Below are 21325 nucleotides of genomic sequence, written 5' to 3' on the forward strand. Positions count from 1 at the left end.
AGAAGGAGAACAAAACATACTTTTTTCTTTTTGGGATTTCACTCTGGCTATCCCTGTTACTCTCTGTCTTTCTCTCAATCACTATAACATCAATGTGAATTTCACTAGGCAGCAGGACAGACAAAAAGAAACCAAGCATTGAAGTAGTCAGCAACCCAATACTCATATAAACCTTGTCCCCAGTTGAGAAAATTATGTGTTTCTATAAATTCATTGACCAATGACTTTATATGAGGCTTTCATGGCTGATTTTTAAAAGCTTGAGCACAGTTGATGTAAAGAACTGAATTGTTATCAGGATTTGAAAGTATTCTCTCAAGTAGCTTAGCAAAGAACTTCTAGGAGTGGATTCAGTGAAATTTTCTCCAGAGGAGCATGGAGACTTTTAATAAGACTGGATACATGGAGGAATTGTACCAGTGTTTCATTTGGAAAGTTCAAATGCTTAACTGTCATTACTCTGCAGTCTGATTTTCACCTCCATTGTTTCACATGGCAAGAGTCTATATACATATCCTTCTAAAATTAAGTTTTCATAAAGCCTTCTGAGACCTGTATACATTTTTCAACCTCTGGATTTGCTTCAACATTCTTTGCAATTGGCTCTCTGGAAAAATTAATTAATATTTGTTGCTGGCAGAAAGAAGTTTCACTTTCCAACCTAGCTACATGGTCGCCTGTGGTGTTCACAGATCACTGGGATTTATCTTCTCCTATCCAGGGAATTTCTAGATGTTTCTGAATCAGAGAAGAATTGCTGTTTGTCAGCTCTCATTACCATGTCCTTTGCTAAGTTGGATCTGATATTGTAACAAAACCAGCAGCAGCTATTTTAGGTTCAAGATGCTTTAAATAAGAAGAGGATATATACATGTGGGATTGAGTCACTACTAAGTGGCTATTTTTTAGAAATATTTTGCATATAATTTGTTTGTTTGTTTGTTAGTTTATTGTGCTGTGGATGAGAAAATTATCTTAATAAGAGAACAAATTTTAAGATTAATAAGTCAGTAAGAAAGAATCAAAATACTGTTTCACAATATCTTCATAACACAGGAATTCTAGAGAAAAATAATTGTACAGTAATTACATTTGGAGGCAATTGCAAATTAGGACAGACTGTAAACCTAAGAAAAGTTTGAGATAAATTACCTTTTTTGTTGTTGGTTGGTTGATTGATAGTGTTTTTTTGTTTGGTTGGTTTTGATTTTGGTTTTGTTTTTTTAGGTTGTTAAAACCTGCTATTTCAAGCATGACTGCTGAATCCACATGCTGTAATTCACTCAGATAAGGAAATTTGGGATATATGAGCTCCATAGCATGTGACAAAATAAACATATATCCAAATCAGCAACCTATAAGCTAGACAGAAGCAGTTGAGCAGTGTGAATGCGGCACATCACATGAACTGATTGGCTTTTCTGAGAGGTTATTTATTTCTAACCTGAAGTTATTGCAATTTACTCCAAAGTAAAGGCATAGTGAGACTGGGACAGTCTGCACAAGGCCATGCACACGTTTACCAGAAACACTGAGGAAATTTTGCTTAACTCCTCACAAATACAAGTAACCTATATTTTTGTTACTGAAGGGAGTTTTAATCTTAATCTAACACTGTATCAGCCTGTACCAAGTGTCCTTCTAAAATCAGGAACTTCACAGTATCACAGCATGTTTGGGATTGGAAGGGACCTCAAAAGATCATCTAGTCCAATCCCCCTGCTGGAGCAGGAACACCTACGTGAGGTCGCACAGGAACATGTTCAGGCGGGTTTTGAATGTCTCCAAAGAAGGAGACTCCACAACCTCCCTGGGCAGCCTGTTCCAGTGTTCTGTCACCCTTACTGAGAAGTTTTTTCTCACATTTAAGCGGAACATTTTGTGTTCCAGCTTGATCTCATTATCCCTTGTCCTATCATTGTTTGCCACAGAGAAGAGCCTGGCTCCATCCTCATGGTACTCACCCTTTATATATTTATAAACGTTAATAAGCTCCCCCCTTAGTCTCCTCTTCTCCAAACTAAAGAGACCCAGCTCCCTCAGACTTTCTTCATAAGGGAGGTGCTCCATTCCCTTAATCATCTTCGTTGCCCTACACTGGACCCTCTCCAGCAGTTCCTTGTCCTTCTGGAACTGAGGGGCCCAGCACTGGACACAATATTCTAGATGGGGTCTCACCAGGGTGGAGTAGAGGGGAAGGAGGACCTCTCTCGATCTACTAACCACCCCCTTTGTAATACACCCCAGGGTGCCATTGGCCTTCCGGGCCACAAGGGCACAGTGCTGGCTCATGGTCATCCTGTTGTCCACCAGGACCCCCAGGTCCCTTTCCCCTGCACTGCTCTCTAATATGTAATTTCCCAACCTATACTGGAACTTATAAGGTTCTTTTTTGTACAGGATGCTTTTTACCATTCTAGTGTATTTTTTAGAAGTTATATAATCACTACACATCTTTTAAAAAATTCTAGTTCTAGCCTTTTCATTGATTTGAATGCTTTTGGGACTTGCTAATGTGTACACATCCGCAGGCATGTCGTGAGAAGAGCCAGAGATCACAAATGCATTGCAAAGAGCAAGTTTTATTTTAGTTACCTCTCTACCGGGGGATCTCCGAAGCCACACCTGTGCTCCCAGGCAGAGGTGACACCAGTGGGGACACAGGCGCTGGTCAGTTCAGCCCTGCTGGAAGATCACTGGGCCTGCTGAGCTCGCCTGTATTTCAAGGCTTCAGGCAAGTGCAGCCTCCCACTCCATTCCACAACAAAGCAGGAATCTCAGACATAGTGATAAGGTGCCTAGAGTTTCTCACAGGCCTATGTTAGCTAACACAGAGGTTCTACTCATCTAGCACACAAGGTCAGTAGAACAATTAGTGTGATGTACGTGCTTTTTCTACAGACAGGTGCAAGTCACTTGAGCGTATTTACATTTAACTAATCTCCCCGCCAAATCTTCCGCTATGTCCCCATACACTAATTGTTCAGAATTAGAAATAACCTCATAATTTTAAGCGTCTTCTCTTAAATCCCACAAATGGACCAGGATAGTGATAAAATAACAACAAATACCACATTGATTTTGAGAAGGCTTACAAACTTAATACAACATACACTGGAAAGCAATTTTCATTCATGAAGACAGTTAAAAGGGGGCATTTTGCAATGACAATGATTTATTGCAAATCTTCATTGTACAGCTTCAAGTTTTTCTTGTAGTCTCACCTACTGTAAGAATATATTTTTGCATTTGTGCATCTTGTTCTGCATAACACAGAAAGGTAATCCTATCAGTCCTAAACAAGAGCAGTATTTTGTAGGAAAACCAGTAATCTAGTCTGTGTTATATGAATATATGAAGATGTTAAAACACAGATTTATCAAATAGATCTGCACTTCCTGCCTGAGAAGTGAGACTGGGGAAGGGCTGATATAGGAAATGTAGCAACAGAACTGCATGATTTTTAGAAGTGTGGAAGCAACTCAGTGACTGAGGACAGATAAGTGCAGATCTGCAAATTAACTCAGTTTGGGGAAGATCTAAAAAGACCACTTCACTTTTTCAAGAAAACAAATCCTTCCAACCCTAAATCATTAATCTGGTTCCCAAAAGTGAGACATGTGAGGAGACTTAAGGGAAGAGCTGTGACCCAGAAACTAATAGCACATAAGACGTCATCTCTAATAGATCGTGTTACACAAATAGTCAACATACACTGCAGTAGAAATCAAATAATTCAGCATCAAATGAGAATCTGCAGAGTAGACTTCTCCTTTGGCTTTGCCATTTATTTGGACTGGGGATTTCACTTCAAAGATGAACGCTACATATTGGTTGCATAGGCCTTTATTCAAGTACCTGACACTGGATTATCATAATTTGAAATTGTGATAGATTCTTTTATTATAGTCTAATTTAGAAGCTTCTAACATATTGTTCTGACTTTGCATCAGTGATGACACCTTTATGGCAATTTTGACTGAAAAAATCAAGGTTTCACTATTCATGAATTCTATATCAAAGTAACTTGTTAGACGTCCCTAAAAATGATGTAGATCAGGGATGTCAAACTCATTTTCACTGGGGGCCACATCAGTCTCACATTTGCCTTCAAAGGGCCGAGTGTAATTTTAGGACTGTAACTACTCCTATATTTATACAGCCCTAAAATTACATTCGGCCCTTTGAAGGTAAACACGAGGCTGATGTGACCCCGGGTGAAAATGAATTTGACACCCCTGATGTAGATGGTCTCAAAATTTGTGTAAATTTTTATGACACCACTAGATGGTGCCTCTTGTGTTGTTATATGCCTCAGAAAACAAAGTCCTGGGGAAAAACAAAGGAACAAACAAGACATAATACGGTTTCATGAAATAACAATGGTGTTTTTAGATATTATTTTCCATCTTCTCTGTCCTGCCATTTCTCTCTACTACCTCAAATTGGAGTGGACTTTCTTCTGAGAATTGGATGAGAATATACACTTCAGAGGTATTGTCACAATGCCACTTCGGTTTAGCATATGAGATTAATAGCTTACTATTTCTCCTAGTAGATTTCCCAGAGCTAATTTCTCTAAAATCTTTAGATATTTTGAGAAAGGTACAAGTTGGTAAATTTATGTACTGAATACATAGTTAGTATTGCTCATCTACAATCAAGTTTTCCTGATCAAATCAGTCAGCACAGCACTCAGCTGAGTAAGACAACAAGTCTCCTGGAGGTCATGTCCTCTTGGGTTTTGAATTAGAGTAAGCACAGCTATTCTATGAGTTGTGTAGTTAGTGTTTTTCAGAAAATGAGCCTGGTGGGTTTTTTTCTGGCCTCATAGGCAACTGTAGGAAAGTACATGGTACTTGGCACTTCAGCGACTAAATATGTGCTCTCATTATGCAGCAGTCATGATACAAGGTAGTGAGTTTTATTAAGTTGTCATGTATGTTCCTTTCAGATCCAGCAGTTTGAAATTAGCTTTCAAGATGGGGTTACACTTGTGCACAGCATTTAAGACAGCCCACAGCTCATTGGCATCTTCTAAGACACAGATGACATTTGTACACTGTGGCCATACTTAAGGTATATCTAGAGTGATTAATAATTCTGTAGTGAAGACAAATTCGTAGCTGTTTTGTGCACTTTTGAAGTTGAGATTTCATTGCTTATTGTTAGTGTCCATGAGACCTTCTGACACATGTCATTCAGGTTTGGCTTCAGATTACTTCAAAAGAAGTTGAACGTTTTCATTTCTGATCTACTTTTCATTTTGAATGTGTTTTTTTTTTTTCCTATACAAATTCTATTTTTATATGCTTACTTTGGATAATGACCAGGGAAGTCAATGAAGCTATAAACAGGAAAGCAAAAGTGATCAGTCAGGTAAATTGCTGAATATTGAAAAGGCCAAAGTAATAAAGTGTAGCACTATAATTCATAGACTTTATGAGGCATTAAAAGACATGCAGGTTCAGCTTTTGATCAAGATTTATTTGAGACAAAAATCAGCCATAACTTGATTATTTTTCCTGACAAATATGGCGGCAAAGATAACAAAGCAGTATAAATTTACTGTGTTCTAAAAGACTTCATGAAATCAGGCTGTTCACTTGCTGCTCTTCATCAGACACAGTCAAGGCTGACATGTAATGGAAGACCTTCTTTGTGCTATAGGAAAGTGGTCAAGGTAGTGACTCATCTAGTACCATTATTTCTAGCCCCATCCCAATATATTCTTACGTAACATTGCTGTAAGAAGTGTTTTTTTCTTGGATTATTTTGACTGAGGATTAAAGCCAGATACATTTCTTCACAATATGTCAGGAATCCCCAGCTTAAGCAGTTACATGTAATTCGTATATGAATTCAGTTAGGCATAATGAATAGAATGGAATAGAATTTTATTTCCCTTAATGGTGTACAAGTAAGTAGCAGAAGGTTGGTTGATTGGAAAGTCTTACTGTCTCATTTAAGATAAGACAGTCAACTCTTTCCATCAGGAACAGCGGAGCTTTACTGTAGAAAATGGGCCACACCATCAGATTATATTTTCCTAGCATATATAGCTAGGTGCAAATTTAGATATTATGTCTTAGGAATAAGACAGGATAGTAATAAAGGAAGTGAGAGGCTATTTGCAGGAGATAAATGTACTCAGCCCTCATCTGTATGAAATACAAGGAAGCAGCACCTTTGCCAGTGAGTTATAGGGCTGTAGACATATAAGTCACACCAGGAACCCACAGTTTCCATTCTTTGCTTTATAAATACATAATTGGATGTTTTCATTAAACATAGAGCTTAAAAGTATAGACAAAGAAGATGTATTTGCTGAAGCAGAAAAAAAGTTGTCAGCTGAAAGCTGTAAAGAATCTTATCAACAATAATGCAGAGCCTTTTAGTAACAGAAGGCAAAACTGAAATGGTCCTGCATACAGAAAGTAGAGAATCAGAGCATTAAAAACTGTGAGCAGACATAAAATTCATTTTTATATGTATTTAATTCATCAGACATTTATTCCTATTCTTTAATTTCTGCTCTGTCACTAATGGTAGCGTGGCATTGGTTATAGTTCCCAAATCTAGAGGTGACTAATGGTACAAACAAATTTGTCCAAACATTTTGATAATTCTCCTTTCCAAAAGAGTCTTACAGTTTAACCATCTGTCCCATTTTGTCATACCTGATGATGAATGTGAGCTAAATAGGTGTCAGTCAAGTAGAAACAATATTCATCCTTTAGTGCCTGACTGCTGCTGATTCATTTGCAGTGCTGCTTAGTAAGTCTTAAGAGTATGAAGAAGACAATCTTCTATTACATATATGCAAAACATTTGTATTTGTTTATACTTCCAAAATTTGGAGCAACACAGAAAGGAAATGCAAATTCTCTTACTAATAACTCAAAAAACACATTTGGTGGTCTCAGTGGCAGAATCTTTAAAACCGTCCTTTATATATACCTAGGAAGACTGCAGCTGTACCCCTCAGCCTTTTCCTTGAAGCTCAAGAAATCTTTTTCCTTCAGGTTCTTGTCACAGGGCATGTGTGGCAGTCCCTCTTATCATCTCTGTGACCCTCCAGAAGTCTTTCTCTACTTTCCCTGTATCTCTTTGTTCTGACGGTCTCAGCCTCGTCTGGGTACACCAGAAGTGGCCTCCTGGCTACCAAGCAAGCAGCAGGGAGCAACCATTTGCCTGGGCCTGTTGGCGGTGGTCCATCTGTGTATACAGCTAGCCCTGTCACCACAAGAGCGCACTGCTCCCTTTTGTTCAACAAAAAACAGCAGCTGGATTCATTGACATCCCCTGGCTTTGATCAAAGTATAACTTCAAATAAGTGCTTGTATTTTAACCAGACATTTTCTTGCTGCAGCTCCTGATACAGTTGTTCATGAAAATGGGTATTGGTACCTGTTTGCACGCCAGTGATTGTTTAGATTACATGCACGAAACAGGAGCTGAATATCAAGCCTGATGAGTAGTGTGAGGGAGAGAGCCCCTGGAGCAGGCATATTTTAATTTTGGCAGACTAAAAATATTTTTAGGAGTAAAACTTTTTCAAGTAACTTCAGGGTAGTCTGGAGATTTCCTAGGATTTTTGCATGTGGGGACAGAATGCCAGTTTTCTCACTAGCCTTAGAATATATTGTAGCTTAATATATACACTGGTATCTTAGTATTAGGCCAAAGTCCAAAAGAAGCATCCTATGGCCAAGGCTTGAGGCAGCTCTTTTGGCTAGAAACCATAATGTTTCCCATTTTGTCAGGCCCTTCTATTTGTGGTCTCACAAAGTGGGAATTTTTTTGTAAATCACTGCCTTTTTAGAAGGTCAACCCTAAAAAGAGACTGAAAATTAAACTGAACAGATTTTCATTTGACCAGAGGTTATAAAGATGATAAAAATAGCTATTAAATTCAAAAGCTAGACATTCAGAAAGTGAAGGTCCACTTTAAACTCATAGTCTACTGAAATGTTCCGAACACTTGGATTTGCTATAAGTTGTTCTCATTATGAACTGGCAGTAGCCACAGGATACTGTCCTGTGGGAAGTGACCTCTGAGTGAGGGTTAAAATTTAAAGCCTGGATAGGGCCATCAAGATTCAGCCGTGTGTGACATACTGGAAAAGGTCTGTGCAAACAAAACCTCTTAACCAAACAAAACATCCAACTCACTCTTCTACATTTACTGCCAGTCATGTCTGTGAGGTTTTTTTACCTTTTTTTTTTTCAGAGGATCCAAGCATGTTTCACAAATTTTCATCCTGCTGGCAATAATATGCCAGCTCTTTTTATGGAAAATATTTTTATTAGCCTGGTACCATTCTAGAAATGTTGCATTCTCCTGAGGCATAATGTAGTCTTGTTTATCTCAAGTGTTAAAAATGCCTGAGCAGCCTTTTGCCTCTTCAAAGCCCTTGCTTTATGGCATCTTACCGAGCTTCATCAGAAAATTTAAAGGGTCAGGAAAGAATGTCTCAGCTGCCATCTTCACACTTGTTACTTCATCTCTCTGAGCTGTCTGTTCAACATCAAGTCTTAGGTGTTTTCCATCAGCTGACAACAGAAATATGCATTTTTCTACTACCCTATGAAGCTGTTCAAATCCTAAATTATTCTGGATAATTTGTCAAATATTTGCTCGTTTGTGCATTTTATTCCTGATCTTTATTACACAATCAGCTATACCAAAAATAATCTCTGTCTGTTTATTTCTAAATAATCTCAGGAAATGAAATCACTTTAAAATTACTACTTCACAGATTACCACCTGTTAACTCTGTACTTAATCAGAGAAAACAGTGCAAAAGTGTATTTGCATTTTGATATTATGTTTTAGCTAAAATTGCAATAATAGTAAGCAAATTGTTCTGATGCCCATGACCTCATAATAACACTAATTATGTAACAGTATTTGAATGGTCTTGATAAGCAAGCTACCTCATTTTGAACTCCTGTTCTTTACCCTTTCCAATGCAGAACGCCTTCCTAGTAATTTCTTTCCACCATCCCTATGTATGATCTCCAATATACAGTTCTGTGTCAGAGATTTCTCCTCTTCAATCAATGAGAAGAATATGCAAAACATTTGCCACAGGTGCTTGAAGAAAACTTTAAAACATAAAAGCCTACAAACTCTAATCTCGTTATATGGGACAGACATAACTGTTCTATGCATCCCCTGGTTCCCAGCCTTGGTTGGGAAAAGTTGCTGAAGATGACACAGGTAGAACCAGGAAGCAAAATCTGACACCAGCAATGAGTAGCTCAACAGCTGAGCAGTGTGAGTTGGTGGAAGACCAGATTTGCTGCCTCTTATCATTCGTATCTTGGAGATAAGTCTAGAATTTATGGACCTTTTATTGAGTGCTTCTCTACTACTGATAATGTAAAGGTGTGAGTAGCAGTTTTAGGATTTGGATGAAAAGCAAACAGTGGTGCAAATTTTCAGCACTCACATTCAGCGAAGTTTTGTTAGGAATGGGAGAAAGATACGTGGGCGTAAGCAGGTTTGGGATTAATGTGGTTAAGCAGGATAAAGCCAGTGGAGTAAATTAAATCAATAACTGAGGTGATGACAGACTGCACAAAACAGAGAGTAAGAGTAGCACAGTCACAAAGTTGAGAACATTTGTAGTTTGAATGGGCCTTGAAAGGCCTTTACTGGGTGCTGAATCACTTTAGTCATGCACACATTCCTAGCAATGCCATACAACTGTCATAATGTATCATCAGCCTTCTAATTTACCATTAGTTTGATAGCTGATGTCAGTGCAGCAGCTTGCATGAGTGATTGAAGATCTTGATTCAAAATCTAACTGAAATCATATTGAGGCACACTTCTGATTTTAAATTAATGGAAATAAAATAAATACTGCTGGTTACTGTATTGTTAAATTGCATATTCTTCTCACACTTTGACTTCTTAGTGTTCAGAGCTCTGACTCTCTTTTCGTCTGGACTTTTATTATCATACAGCACATGACAACTACATTATAGTGCTGCAGAGGGCACTAACGATGTGCATGAACAGCTGTTGGGTTAACCCACAGTTTCAGCTGCATGAAATCAGGACAGTGGATGTCCACAAGTATGTATTTGTTCATTCTCCAGTGTTAGACCTGTATGGTTTATTGATGCGAAGGGCCTGGTGGTGCAATCACACCTGACCAAATAAATTTAGACATAAAGAGAAATAAAATAAGATTCACGTAATCAAGTGGTTCAAAGTTCTTGTGTGTTTTAAACTTATTGAAAAGAACACGTCAGAGGGGAAAACAAAACAAAACTAAACCACAAAAACCTTCTCATTTAAATGATGATTAAATAGTTATTTTTAAATCTTTGTGCATTTTTCTCTGGAGCATCTTAGGTTTTAGAAGCCATCATTTGTGTGAACTCATACCAAATCATGATTTTAATATTTAAATGACAGATCAACTTTTAAAAACTTCACTTGTGCTTTAAATAGCTATACTAAACCATAGAACACACTTGATGCATTCTCTGATGAATATTCAAAGAGAATGTTTGTTTCTATTTCTGGATGTGTTTCTGAATAGTACTTTGACTTTAGGCAAGTGACTACTCAGTTCCTTTATGGCTGTAAATTGGGTATGATTGCTAGTAAAATGATATATAATTCTTGGATGAAATGCCTTTTATTAGTGTTAATATTTTTTGGAAAATATTTGGGCAACTACAGTCATTGAAATTCTTGCTTTTAGGCTGATTTCTGTCATTTTTAGGGTAGAGGTTTTGGATGGAAAATGGAGATTTGGATTATTTGGGAAGTTTCACTATTTGAATAATTTGTCTCCTGCTTCCTCCTGCAAAGCAGCCAAAGCCACAAGTGTCCATCCTGGAGGCATATAGTTGACATCAGATGTCTGCCACACCTACTTTTCTGGTTGCCTAAAGCTGGCCTTTACCATAACTATGATAAAAATAGTAGAAAAACATTCATAGTAGCAAGAAGTTCTAGGAAATATCTGTTCATGCTAGCTTCAAGAAAGTCAGGGGATGATTTGTTCATAGTATGTAAACAGTTAGATGGTATAGAATGAGTTCTAAGACTAGCCTAAAAACATGTGACAGCATCCAGAGGCTGGAAGTTGAAGACACATAATTTCACAGTAGGTTTCTTTGCATTTTAAAAAATGTGAATAACTAGCTACCGGAATGTCATGCTGACTTCTCCATCATTATATTAATGAATGTATTTATTTTTATCTCTGATAGATATGCTTTTCTAAGGTTAGAAATTAATTCAGGGAGATTCTGTACTGCTCTACAAAGATTGACCTAGAACCAGATCTGCCATATGATCCTAAAGAAGGGAGCATAAAATATTTTACAAGTATATTCCCTAGCTTCTATGTGGCTTATGTAAGGTTTATTTTATACCAGTGGCTCCTGACAGTCATTCATAAAACTTGCAGCATTTGCTATCCAAATAGCTTCCAGCCACTGACGTTATATCCTCTAGCATATCTGCTTACAGTCTGCTGTTGTCCTGCTTCCAGATACCATTCATCTTTGAGCTCAGTCTCACTAGATGCATCGTTGCTTGCTCTGCTGATATCTTCATTGAAAGTACTCAGATACGAAAAACAGCAGGTGCCATTGAAACAAAATATCCATGGGATCTGATATGTTAAAATCCTGCAGGTCTGTTCTAAACCTGCTGATCTTAAACATATGCATAAGCTGGTTTACTCACTGATTGTTCATATTGCTTTTATCAGATTATTGTAAAACTATTTAAAAATGAGTTAGCTTGAAGGAAAGGTGACCAACAGCACTAAACATGCCCCTATCAACCATTTTCCAGTTCTAATGTTCAGGTGCCTCTGATGATATTTTCACAAACATTAAATCTGCGTAGATCAGCTTAGTCAAATAGCGGAATTGGCCCCCATGTTCATTCCTGTTTCTGTGCCTCTCTGTCCCATCTTATCTCCCTTCCTCACCTTTATGCCATATGCCACATTTATAAGGCTATGAACCTAAAATTGGGGTGGAGGAACTGACCCGAATTAGAACCAATTCAGCAAGATATAGAAAATATATGGATTAGATAGATAGATTAGATAGATAGATAGATAGATAGATAGATAGATAGATAATATAGAGAACTGAAGGAAGGGTTCTTGCAGTCTGTAGTTTCTCTGCACATTCACTATGCAGCCCCACAAACAATTTTTCTGGTATTAGGGAATAAAATGTCATAGGGATGAAAAGAAGTATGAGGAGCAGTCAGCATCTCTTTGGGTCAGCTGCTCAGGCTCAAAGTATTTGTGAAACTTCTTTTCTAATACCTTAGACATCATTGCCTGGTGTGGCCTCAGGTTAAGGTTGAGCAACAATACAGCTGAAGTATTAGATATGTTCTTACTGAGGTACCACATGAATCAGCATTTTATTCATGCAGACTGTAAGGCTATTATAATAATCTTAGCTCCCTGAAAACTTCAACAGGAAGTACTTTCGTATGATATAGAAAGAGAACATACGCAAGAGGAATTTTTTATGAAGTATATAGAGATCACTTTCAAGATAAAGATACTATTTCACATTCATTTTTTTTAAAGTGGCTGAGGAAATAAAGTTAGGTTTATGCATCGCTGAATTAATTTCATTATCAACATCACTGGCAGTATGTGAACATCAACATCTTGGGAAAATAAATGCAAAGTTACATTACCTTAAATATAAGGTTCAAATAGGGTGTAAAGCAGAAGAAAATTTTGCTTATATATCCTTTGAGGTTTGTTTCTTTTCGAATGATACAGAAGGTAAGTTGGAACTTCAGAAAGAGGGATCTTGAATCACTGTGTTCTTTGTTGGAGGTCTTTATAACTTTCTTATACTTAGCACTGTTATATTTTACTTGACAACCCTTGTGCTATTTTTTTAAGTAGGTTCAGTACAAGTCATATTGTTATAATACAATTATATCACTTTCCAAGCTAAGCTGTTGAGCTTTCAGAACATAAATGAAATCTAGCTGGAAAGAAACAGTGAGTCACTTAATCTAATAAAGATCTTTTTTAAAGTACTAGAAAAATCTCTCCAACACATTAGAAGTATCTACAGAAAGGGTAGTGTTCAGTGGATAAATCACTATGAGAGTAGTTTTACCTTTGTTGGATGTAATTGAAGTGTGACCTTAAATTCCACTTGCATAGTACATTCCATTGATTACTTATAACTGAGTAATTCATCTCACTGAACCTCAGCTGTCTAAGAGTTAGGTATCTGTTTTAAGTTACTCATCTGGATTGCATCTAACTCTTGTCAATACAGACATAAATATGCCATTCGAATGGGATGAATCATCCTTGGGAGCTCTTTCCATTGCCAGTAGAGAGAATGTAGCTTGAACTGGATGCAACCATTTAAGCTAGGTAAGGTTAGGTGAGCTAAAGATTATACTAGTATCTCCCGCGTTAATATTCTGTTTCTTTCTGAGTGGTTCCTCAAAGAACTTTAGATGTTGTGGCAGAATGCAACACCCCTCTCTCCCCCTCCCTCCTTCAGTGTGGAAGGAGTGGGCACATCTCCCTCTTTCTCTGCTACTTGAGGCTAACAGCTTCTTTTGTTTGGCCCCAGAGCACCCTGGCCAGGGTCATTAGGAGAAGGGAGTGCCGAGGCACACTGAGCCGCGCCCAGTGTGGGGGATGTTTGGAGGCTTCAGGGGCACCCACAGACAGTGTAGGGGTGCAGAGAAGCTCCCAGAATGCCTACAGTCAGATCTGATCAGCCAGTATAAAAACGGGACTCTCGTCGAGACTCCACCCATTGCCGCGGGTCTCTCGGAGCACGAGCAAGATGCTGCCGCTGAGAGCCCCCCTCCCCGGGATAGGGACTCCGCTTGCCTTGCCGCCACGTGTGTAAGTAAAACTTCTCGCAGGAAGTGCACATATGCACGTATAACTTTTCGCGCTCCATATGAGCGCGTGTAAATTTACTCTCGCAGAATCGCGGGTGTATTTTCCTCCCGTGCTTCCACGTAAGCGCGTGTAGGATTCCGTGCACACTTGCACGTGTAAGTAAATTAACTCTCGCAGGATTGCGAGTGTATTATAAATTTACCCTCGCGGAATCGCGAGTGTACACTTCCCGTACTCACTACGAGTGCGTGTATCGCTTTAAAAATAATCCTGCACCGTGTTTAGGCAAGTGTGTATTTCTCCGAGACTCAGGGACGGCTCCGGCATTTTTGGGTGAAACCACATGCATGCACACTGTGGACCGCCTGTTGTATTAGTGGTTGCTGCCTCAATAATTTTCCTCAACTGATATCCGAACCTGTATTTAAGTCACTTTTGGAGTGCTAAAACCCTATTTCTCGCCGGTCTAATAAAGGTTGGGTTTGGACCTTGTTGTCCCTTAAAGTAACCTATGGGGTGCCTCCGTGACAGATGTCATTGAATTAGGACTATGAAGTACCACTTGAATTTAGGCTGAGTACTTTGTCTTTAAGAACCTTTACCATCTCTCTCTTTTTTATTTTTCCAGTTTGCAAAGTAGGAATGATGTCTGCCTACTTCTGCAGAAGAGGTTCTTTTGCAATATAAGTGATAAATACTAAATAAATTAAAACCTTATGCGATTTGATTTGCATGGAATTTCTACACTGTCAGTTCCATGCTGATATTTATCTGTATGTTGACAGTGACACACGTTAATTACTGACATAGGCTTTGTTCCTCTAAGGCCGTGAAGGCCACATACTGCATTCTTAAAAATAGGCTGTGTTCCTATCTAATGTAATTGAGATTTTGGCTAAGACTGCAATACCGAATAGGTCCCCAAGTCTACATGCTTAAAATGAACATGAATATTCATTTTAAAAAGATGAAAGAAAGAAATGCACATGCACTGAAAAACAAAAACCTCACTTCTAAGAGAAATAAATTAGTTGCTTTAGCAGCTCATCCCTTTGGGGCACCTAAAGGCAGTAGTTCATATTATGGACTAATGGGCTGCAAAATTTCAGTGTAATGTCAGAATTTTGTTTCTGGCAGATTGACAGAGTTTTGTTATTTTGGGGAAGGCTGTAGGGGTAACCATAGCACAAAAGTAAGGTCAACTTAAGTCAGATCATTTTTAGTAACTGGAAGATTGTGATGGTTGCCTGGCAACTACAGTAGATAAAGACCAGCATTTCCAGGTGACTTGGGAGACTTACATCTTTTTCTCTTGGTTTATTGAGGATATTACATTTTGAAAGGGTCTGGCAGTCAGAAAAGTCAGTTAATCATAGTTAACTTGACCTGTAGTACAAGAAGAGACTGGTTGACCTGGGTTCTTCTGAGCATCTTTTTTCCATATTTCCATGGAGTGTTAATATATCATCTAGCTCAAGACACAGGCTTGATTCCATTGCTACTTTGGGATAAACTGACAACATATATGGGCTCAAAGCATGTCTCTAGGTTGCCAGCATCCTCCCCTAAGCATTTTCCTTCAGCCTGCAGAGAACGCTCAACAGGTTCTAGGTGGGAACTACCCTATGCAGAACTCCAGCTTTACACCATTTGCTGTGCATCGGTAGGAAATGGTTACAGAAGACAAAGCCTTGTATTCTGACCAAGCAATAATACTTCTAAAAGTAAAAAAATTATTAAAATTTAAAAAGTGGTCTGTTTCTCTGGGTCATTCCCATTCTCTGGGACATTTCTCAATGCTTTATTTCCCATTATTTCATTAAAGAAGTAATTCAGTTGGCAAATTGGAGGGGTTTTTTTTAAGATTGTCTTACTATTTTGTCCTAGTCACAGAGATAGTACACATTTTAGCAGGATTCTCCGTACTGAAACCTTGCTGTTTAAGCTCTAAACATGCACAGAAGGCATTGGTGGACTTCATTTTTTGTACCTAGTCTCAGCTGGTATTACTTTCTCTTTTGGAATCCTTTTTATTCATCTTAACTAATTCTGATATGCCATTGGGTGTTTTTGTTGCTGTCTCAGTTCCTCTGGTGTGTTCACATTGGCCATAAGATGGTATTGGATGAGGATTTAATAATTTTCATGACTGATTCTCATAAATGTTGCCATTATCATGTGGAGAATAAGTTATCTTGAAAGAAATCAACTGCATCCACCTTCAACAGGATGCAGTAGACTATTGTCTTGCTTGCTTTATAGTCAGTCGAAGATTGCTGCTACCTTTTACTTACCTTGGATACATATGATACAATGGGAGTCTGTGGCAGCCTTGAAGCGCCCCTCCCCATCCTTTGCCAAACAGAGGACTCACTAATGGTATATGTTATGCCTTAAACAGCTGTTTTTTGCAACTTTGGACAGGAACAGATAGATGGCTGTGAAGGCAGACACTGTCTTTTCCTCTCAAGGCGTCTGCAAAACGAAGGCATACGTTTTTGAGATAAAGGCAACAGTGTTGCTTTCACGAGGTCTGCAGAGGTCTCAGTCCTCATTCCTGGTTAACTGAGATGGAACTAAGATGGGTCATCTAACAAACAATCAACCACTAGGAGAAATCACAAGCCACCAGCTAACCCTAGCAGATAAAACACTTCTGGTCAGCACTGCGACTGTTCGTCTAATTTTTCAACCACCAACTCATTTCTGGAACGATCTTCTTAATTAGCATGAAGAGCGAGCAGAGTGAAGAGACAAGCAAATGGACTGGGTTATAAAACTTCCTTTGGGACACTGCTGATGCATGTTTGTGTATGTTTGTATATATGTGTGTGTGTGCTGCTCAGCATTAACAAAGTTTCACACTCACCACCAAGAGAACAGAGATCTACTGTTCTTCTGATATCTTAATCCATCTCTCATTTTCCTCTCCCTCTGTCTTTCTAACTTTATTCTGGGCATAGAAGAGTAATAGCTTATGAGTTTTGTTGTTAAAGTCTTGCTAAGTTTTATGATATAATGACAAACTTTTGCCAAGCCACTATTCATTATAATTCCACTGAGTGGTTTCTAGTAAATTCGTGTTTTAATTGAACTTCTTGGATGATTGTCGTCACTTCAGGTTACTGCACAGAGTATTCAAAAGTTAACCTTTGACCTTTACCCCATCAGGCTGGGATGGGACAGTGTCTCACTGATTAGTTTAGACTAACTACTTTCAGAGAGCTACAGCTGGGTGTAATGTATTCCACAGTTGATGATGCAAGCCTCAGTGTCCTGACAAGTCTCACAGGCACCATAATCCTTTGACCAAGACAGATTTCTTATTTCTACAGCGCCTCTGGTAACAATTTCATAGATTATGCAGAAATTGATCCATGGTAAGGAATGTTTGTTTTCTCTTCAGACTATTGGTCAGTATCTCAACCCTGTCTTTCCAAAGCATATGTTCCTCTTCCTCACCTGTCAGTCTAATCTGGCTACCAGCTCTTCTGAAAAATATTCCTTCTAGTCTTGTTTTCTGATATTAGTGGGTATCATTGAAAAAGGTGATGTTTTACTGTTTCATCATTCTGGCTGATGTATTTTGTCATTCTTCTGAACTCATCCTCTTAGGTAACGGTACTATACAATTTCTGAGATAAGATACCATATATATTTTTAATAAGGTTCCAAACTGTCACATTCTTAACTGCTCGTAACTGTCTGGTTTAAGTACCATAACACTACTTTTAGAGAAAGGTTGGCCTTATAGCATCTATTTCTTTAGGACACTACTAAAAAAAACTTGATTTTTTTTTTTTCCATTTTGACAATCCCTGTCAGATGCAGATTATTTTGTTGTTCTGTTTGATCACTACACTTTATTCCCTGTAACGTGATCCACAGTCTGGTTACAGTATTACAAATTTTATAGTAATATTTTGCATAACATTTTCTAGAAATGCTTGATCAAATATTGAGTTCTCATTAAAAAATGAGAGTTTTGCTACACATGCCTTGTTGCAGACTCAGAGCACAATAATTAAATTGAAAATCAATTACCATAAAATAACTTATCTTCAATATATGTGAGTTAATGGATTTTGTTGGGATTGTTCTTTATACTGTTTAATCAATATGTGTAGAACAAGTAACATTTCAAAAGCAATAAACAAGCAATTAGCATCCATATTATTATAGCATCTACTCAAAGACCTGTATGCTGTTTCACTTGTCAGTGCATTTACGTTTCTTCAACGGAAGCATTTAGGATTTCCACGAGGATTTTTATTCATTCTTCTCTCATTTTCATGCTAGAGATTATCCGTGTACATATGACTTCAGAGCGTTGTCCTGAATATAGCTTGTATGAAATTTTGTTGCACCAATTCATCATTTGTTTTGAAGATAAGAGATTTGGACACCTGCTAGCAGTCACAGTACCTAGTATTATGGAATGTTAATTCTTGTTAGTGCCACCAGCTGCTATAATTAATGTGTAAAAATAAAAGATAAGATTATTGACTCGTATGTATAATGTTCAAGGCTCGGCAAGCATTTTTTACAAGTCACGTTTGTGTTAGGTAGACAAACATATAAAAATGCATTTTGGGTCACAAGAGTGTTGGTAGAATTAGAGATAGTTGAGTGCAATTACACAAACATGCCCATCTAAAAATACATTCACTGTAAGTCTTCACATAACTATGCTGAGAAGTGCTGATGAATTTGGGAACACACACGAAGGTCAGAAAGGTAGTACTATAGATTATTGCTCCTTGTACATTATTTTCCTTCATGAATGAGATACTGTATCTTTCATCTTTATTTCCCACCCCTTTTACTTGACCCATCACATCATCAAATTTGGCAACCATTTACAGCTCATTGGTGAAGAATGGTAGGTAAAATAGGTGGTAGGTAGCATAAGGATTAAGTTATGAATAGCTCTTATTCTAAGCAGTATTTTACAAGTAATCTGTAAGAAGTAACATATTCACATAGGGCCTTCATCAGATTACTGAAAATGAAGAACAATCTCAGGGACAAAAAAAATCTTAGTTATACGTACTGGTCCACTAAATACCTCACCTAAGAGACTGTGTTGTAGAATTAGATTTTTATTCCTAATCTGTAGTCTAAAATATGGCAAATTTTAGAGTTAATCCAGTATTTTGCCCTCCTTTACACATATTTCAACAAGGTCAGCTGTAATCCTTGTGTTAGAAGAAACACTGAGACATGTTAGACCACAGGGATAAACCCACCTCATCTTGGGCTGAGTCTTGATCTCTGCCACCAATGTTGGACATCAGGGGGTCAGCATGAAGCACTGGTGTCATGCAGAGAAACAACTAGTTCCCAGTACCACTACAGGGAACTAGGAAGGGAATGTAATGGTGACATCTTAGGTCTTTGGTTAGTATACATGTTTAACCAACTACAATCATATACAAGAGAGTAAATTCTAGCACATGATGTTTAGCACTTTAATGGGAAGTTCATGGGAAGACATCTCAAGGACAATTTTATCTAATCTCAGTTTTATTTGTCTAATACTTTAACATTAAGCATTCTCTTAGACCAGTAATGTCTCATGATGAATTACTGTTCTTACATCAGTCTACCTAAGGAACTAAGAAATATATTTATTTAAACTGGAACACTCAGGTTTTTTTCTTTTTAGTGCCAGATGCTAACACATTTACGCATATATTGTGCCATAATAAAATGTTAGCTTGATGATGCTTATTTCTGATTTTGTCAGAAATTGTCTGTGTATTATTTACACTGCACCATTTGAGGAAAACAAACAAACAAACAAACAAAATGAGAAGTAGAAGAAAATTGAGAAATGAAGCAGAGGAAACTTTAGGTGCTGGAATGTACTTTAGTACAGAAAAAGTGCAGAAGTGTTTCATTATAGAAAATTTTAAAACATATTAATTTAAGAAAAATTTAGACAATGCAGAAAAATTCGTCTTTTCTACACTAATTTATTCATGCAATGAATGTGCAAATGATCAAGGTAGAAAAGATTTCAAGCATACATTAGAAAAAAAAAAAGACAAAATAAAAAATGTCAGAAGGATCCTATGTACCATGTAAGCACATTTGTGGTGCTAACTGTCTGGTAAAATTAAGAGGTCCCACTGACAAACTAGCACAAGATGAACGTCCATGCTATGCATTCATAAAACTATAATAGCACAGTGATAAGGGTTGATCTTGAGTTTCCCATTCATTGCATGACTGGCCACATGGTATTGCAGCCTATTACACTTGTCTGAGAGCTTGCAACTAGGTTTTCTTCAGTCTGTGTAGTCATCTTTGTTGCAGGAGTATGAAAATCTAGTGGTTCTTGTCAGAATTAGCTGCTCCAGAAATGTTTACTTACAGCTGGTAGTTACTCAGGAGAAACATTGTAAGCAATGCTGCATAGAAAACACTCACACTGCAATACTGCATACAAAAACATTAAAACTAAATACTTTTTAGCTATTCATCAAAAGAAGCCCAAGCACAAAATACACAGAACTGATACTTTGGTACTTGTATCTGGTCCCAGCTACACTGATCTTGAGACAATACCCCTTGTTCTTTCTTTTCCAGCCTTCTGTTCAGTATGAAGCAGCTATCATTCAAAGTTCTCTTTCAGAGATAATCTCCCAGTCTGTCACAGAGTTGACATTATCTGCCTCTAAGAAGACAGATCTTTGCTAGTAGTTTGACAATAAATGAATATGACATTTTCTCGGAAACTCTACTGCTAGGCCACTGAAAAGTAATATTATAACCCTGAAGTGGAGGCCCTGCCTTTTTCCCAATCTAATGTTCACTGGTATAATTTGCTGAAAAAATTATTTAGCTAATTTTAGCTTTAACGTCTGTAAACCTCTGTACACAGACTATGTTTTTTCAAAACTAATTGCTCAAATAATTTGCCAAATATTTTGTGGGTTTATATTTTTTCTTTTGGTGGTTAAATAATATTGTGTAGCTTCTAATGTGAGTGTACACACCTAGTTTCCTCCTCCATCTATAAAATAACTCATCTAGGACAAGATAAAAGGTTAAAAAAAAAAAAAAAAGATGTTAAATGATAGTTAAATGATATATATGAACAACATCTCACAAACATGTCTCTTTGAGCTAAGGGACAAATTGAGGGGCACAATGAGGCATTAACCTAAGTTTTTATCTGAAAAACACTTACTTAAAAACAGCACACACTATAAATAGCATGCTTACTTAAACCAGCTGACCTAACCTTATTTAACATAGTCCTAGATATAAACTCAGTCACTTTTTGTTAACTTCAAACCTCTGGCTACTCCCTCAGATTGTCTCATGACTATCTGAGAGCCTGGAGCCAGAGTCACAGAACTGACAAACATTGGGAGCGCTGAGTGTCAAAGGACGCCTTTCATATACACACAGAGGCGAGC

This window comes from Columba livia, chromosome 5, assembly GCF_036013475.1.
Source record: "Columba livia isolate bColLiv1 breed racing homer chromosome 5, bColLiv1.pat.W.v2, whole genome shotgun sequence".
Taxonomy (NCBI): domain Eukaryota; kingdom Metazoa; phylum Chordata; class Aves; order Columbiformes; family Columbidae; genus Columba; species Columba livia.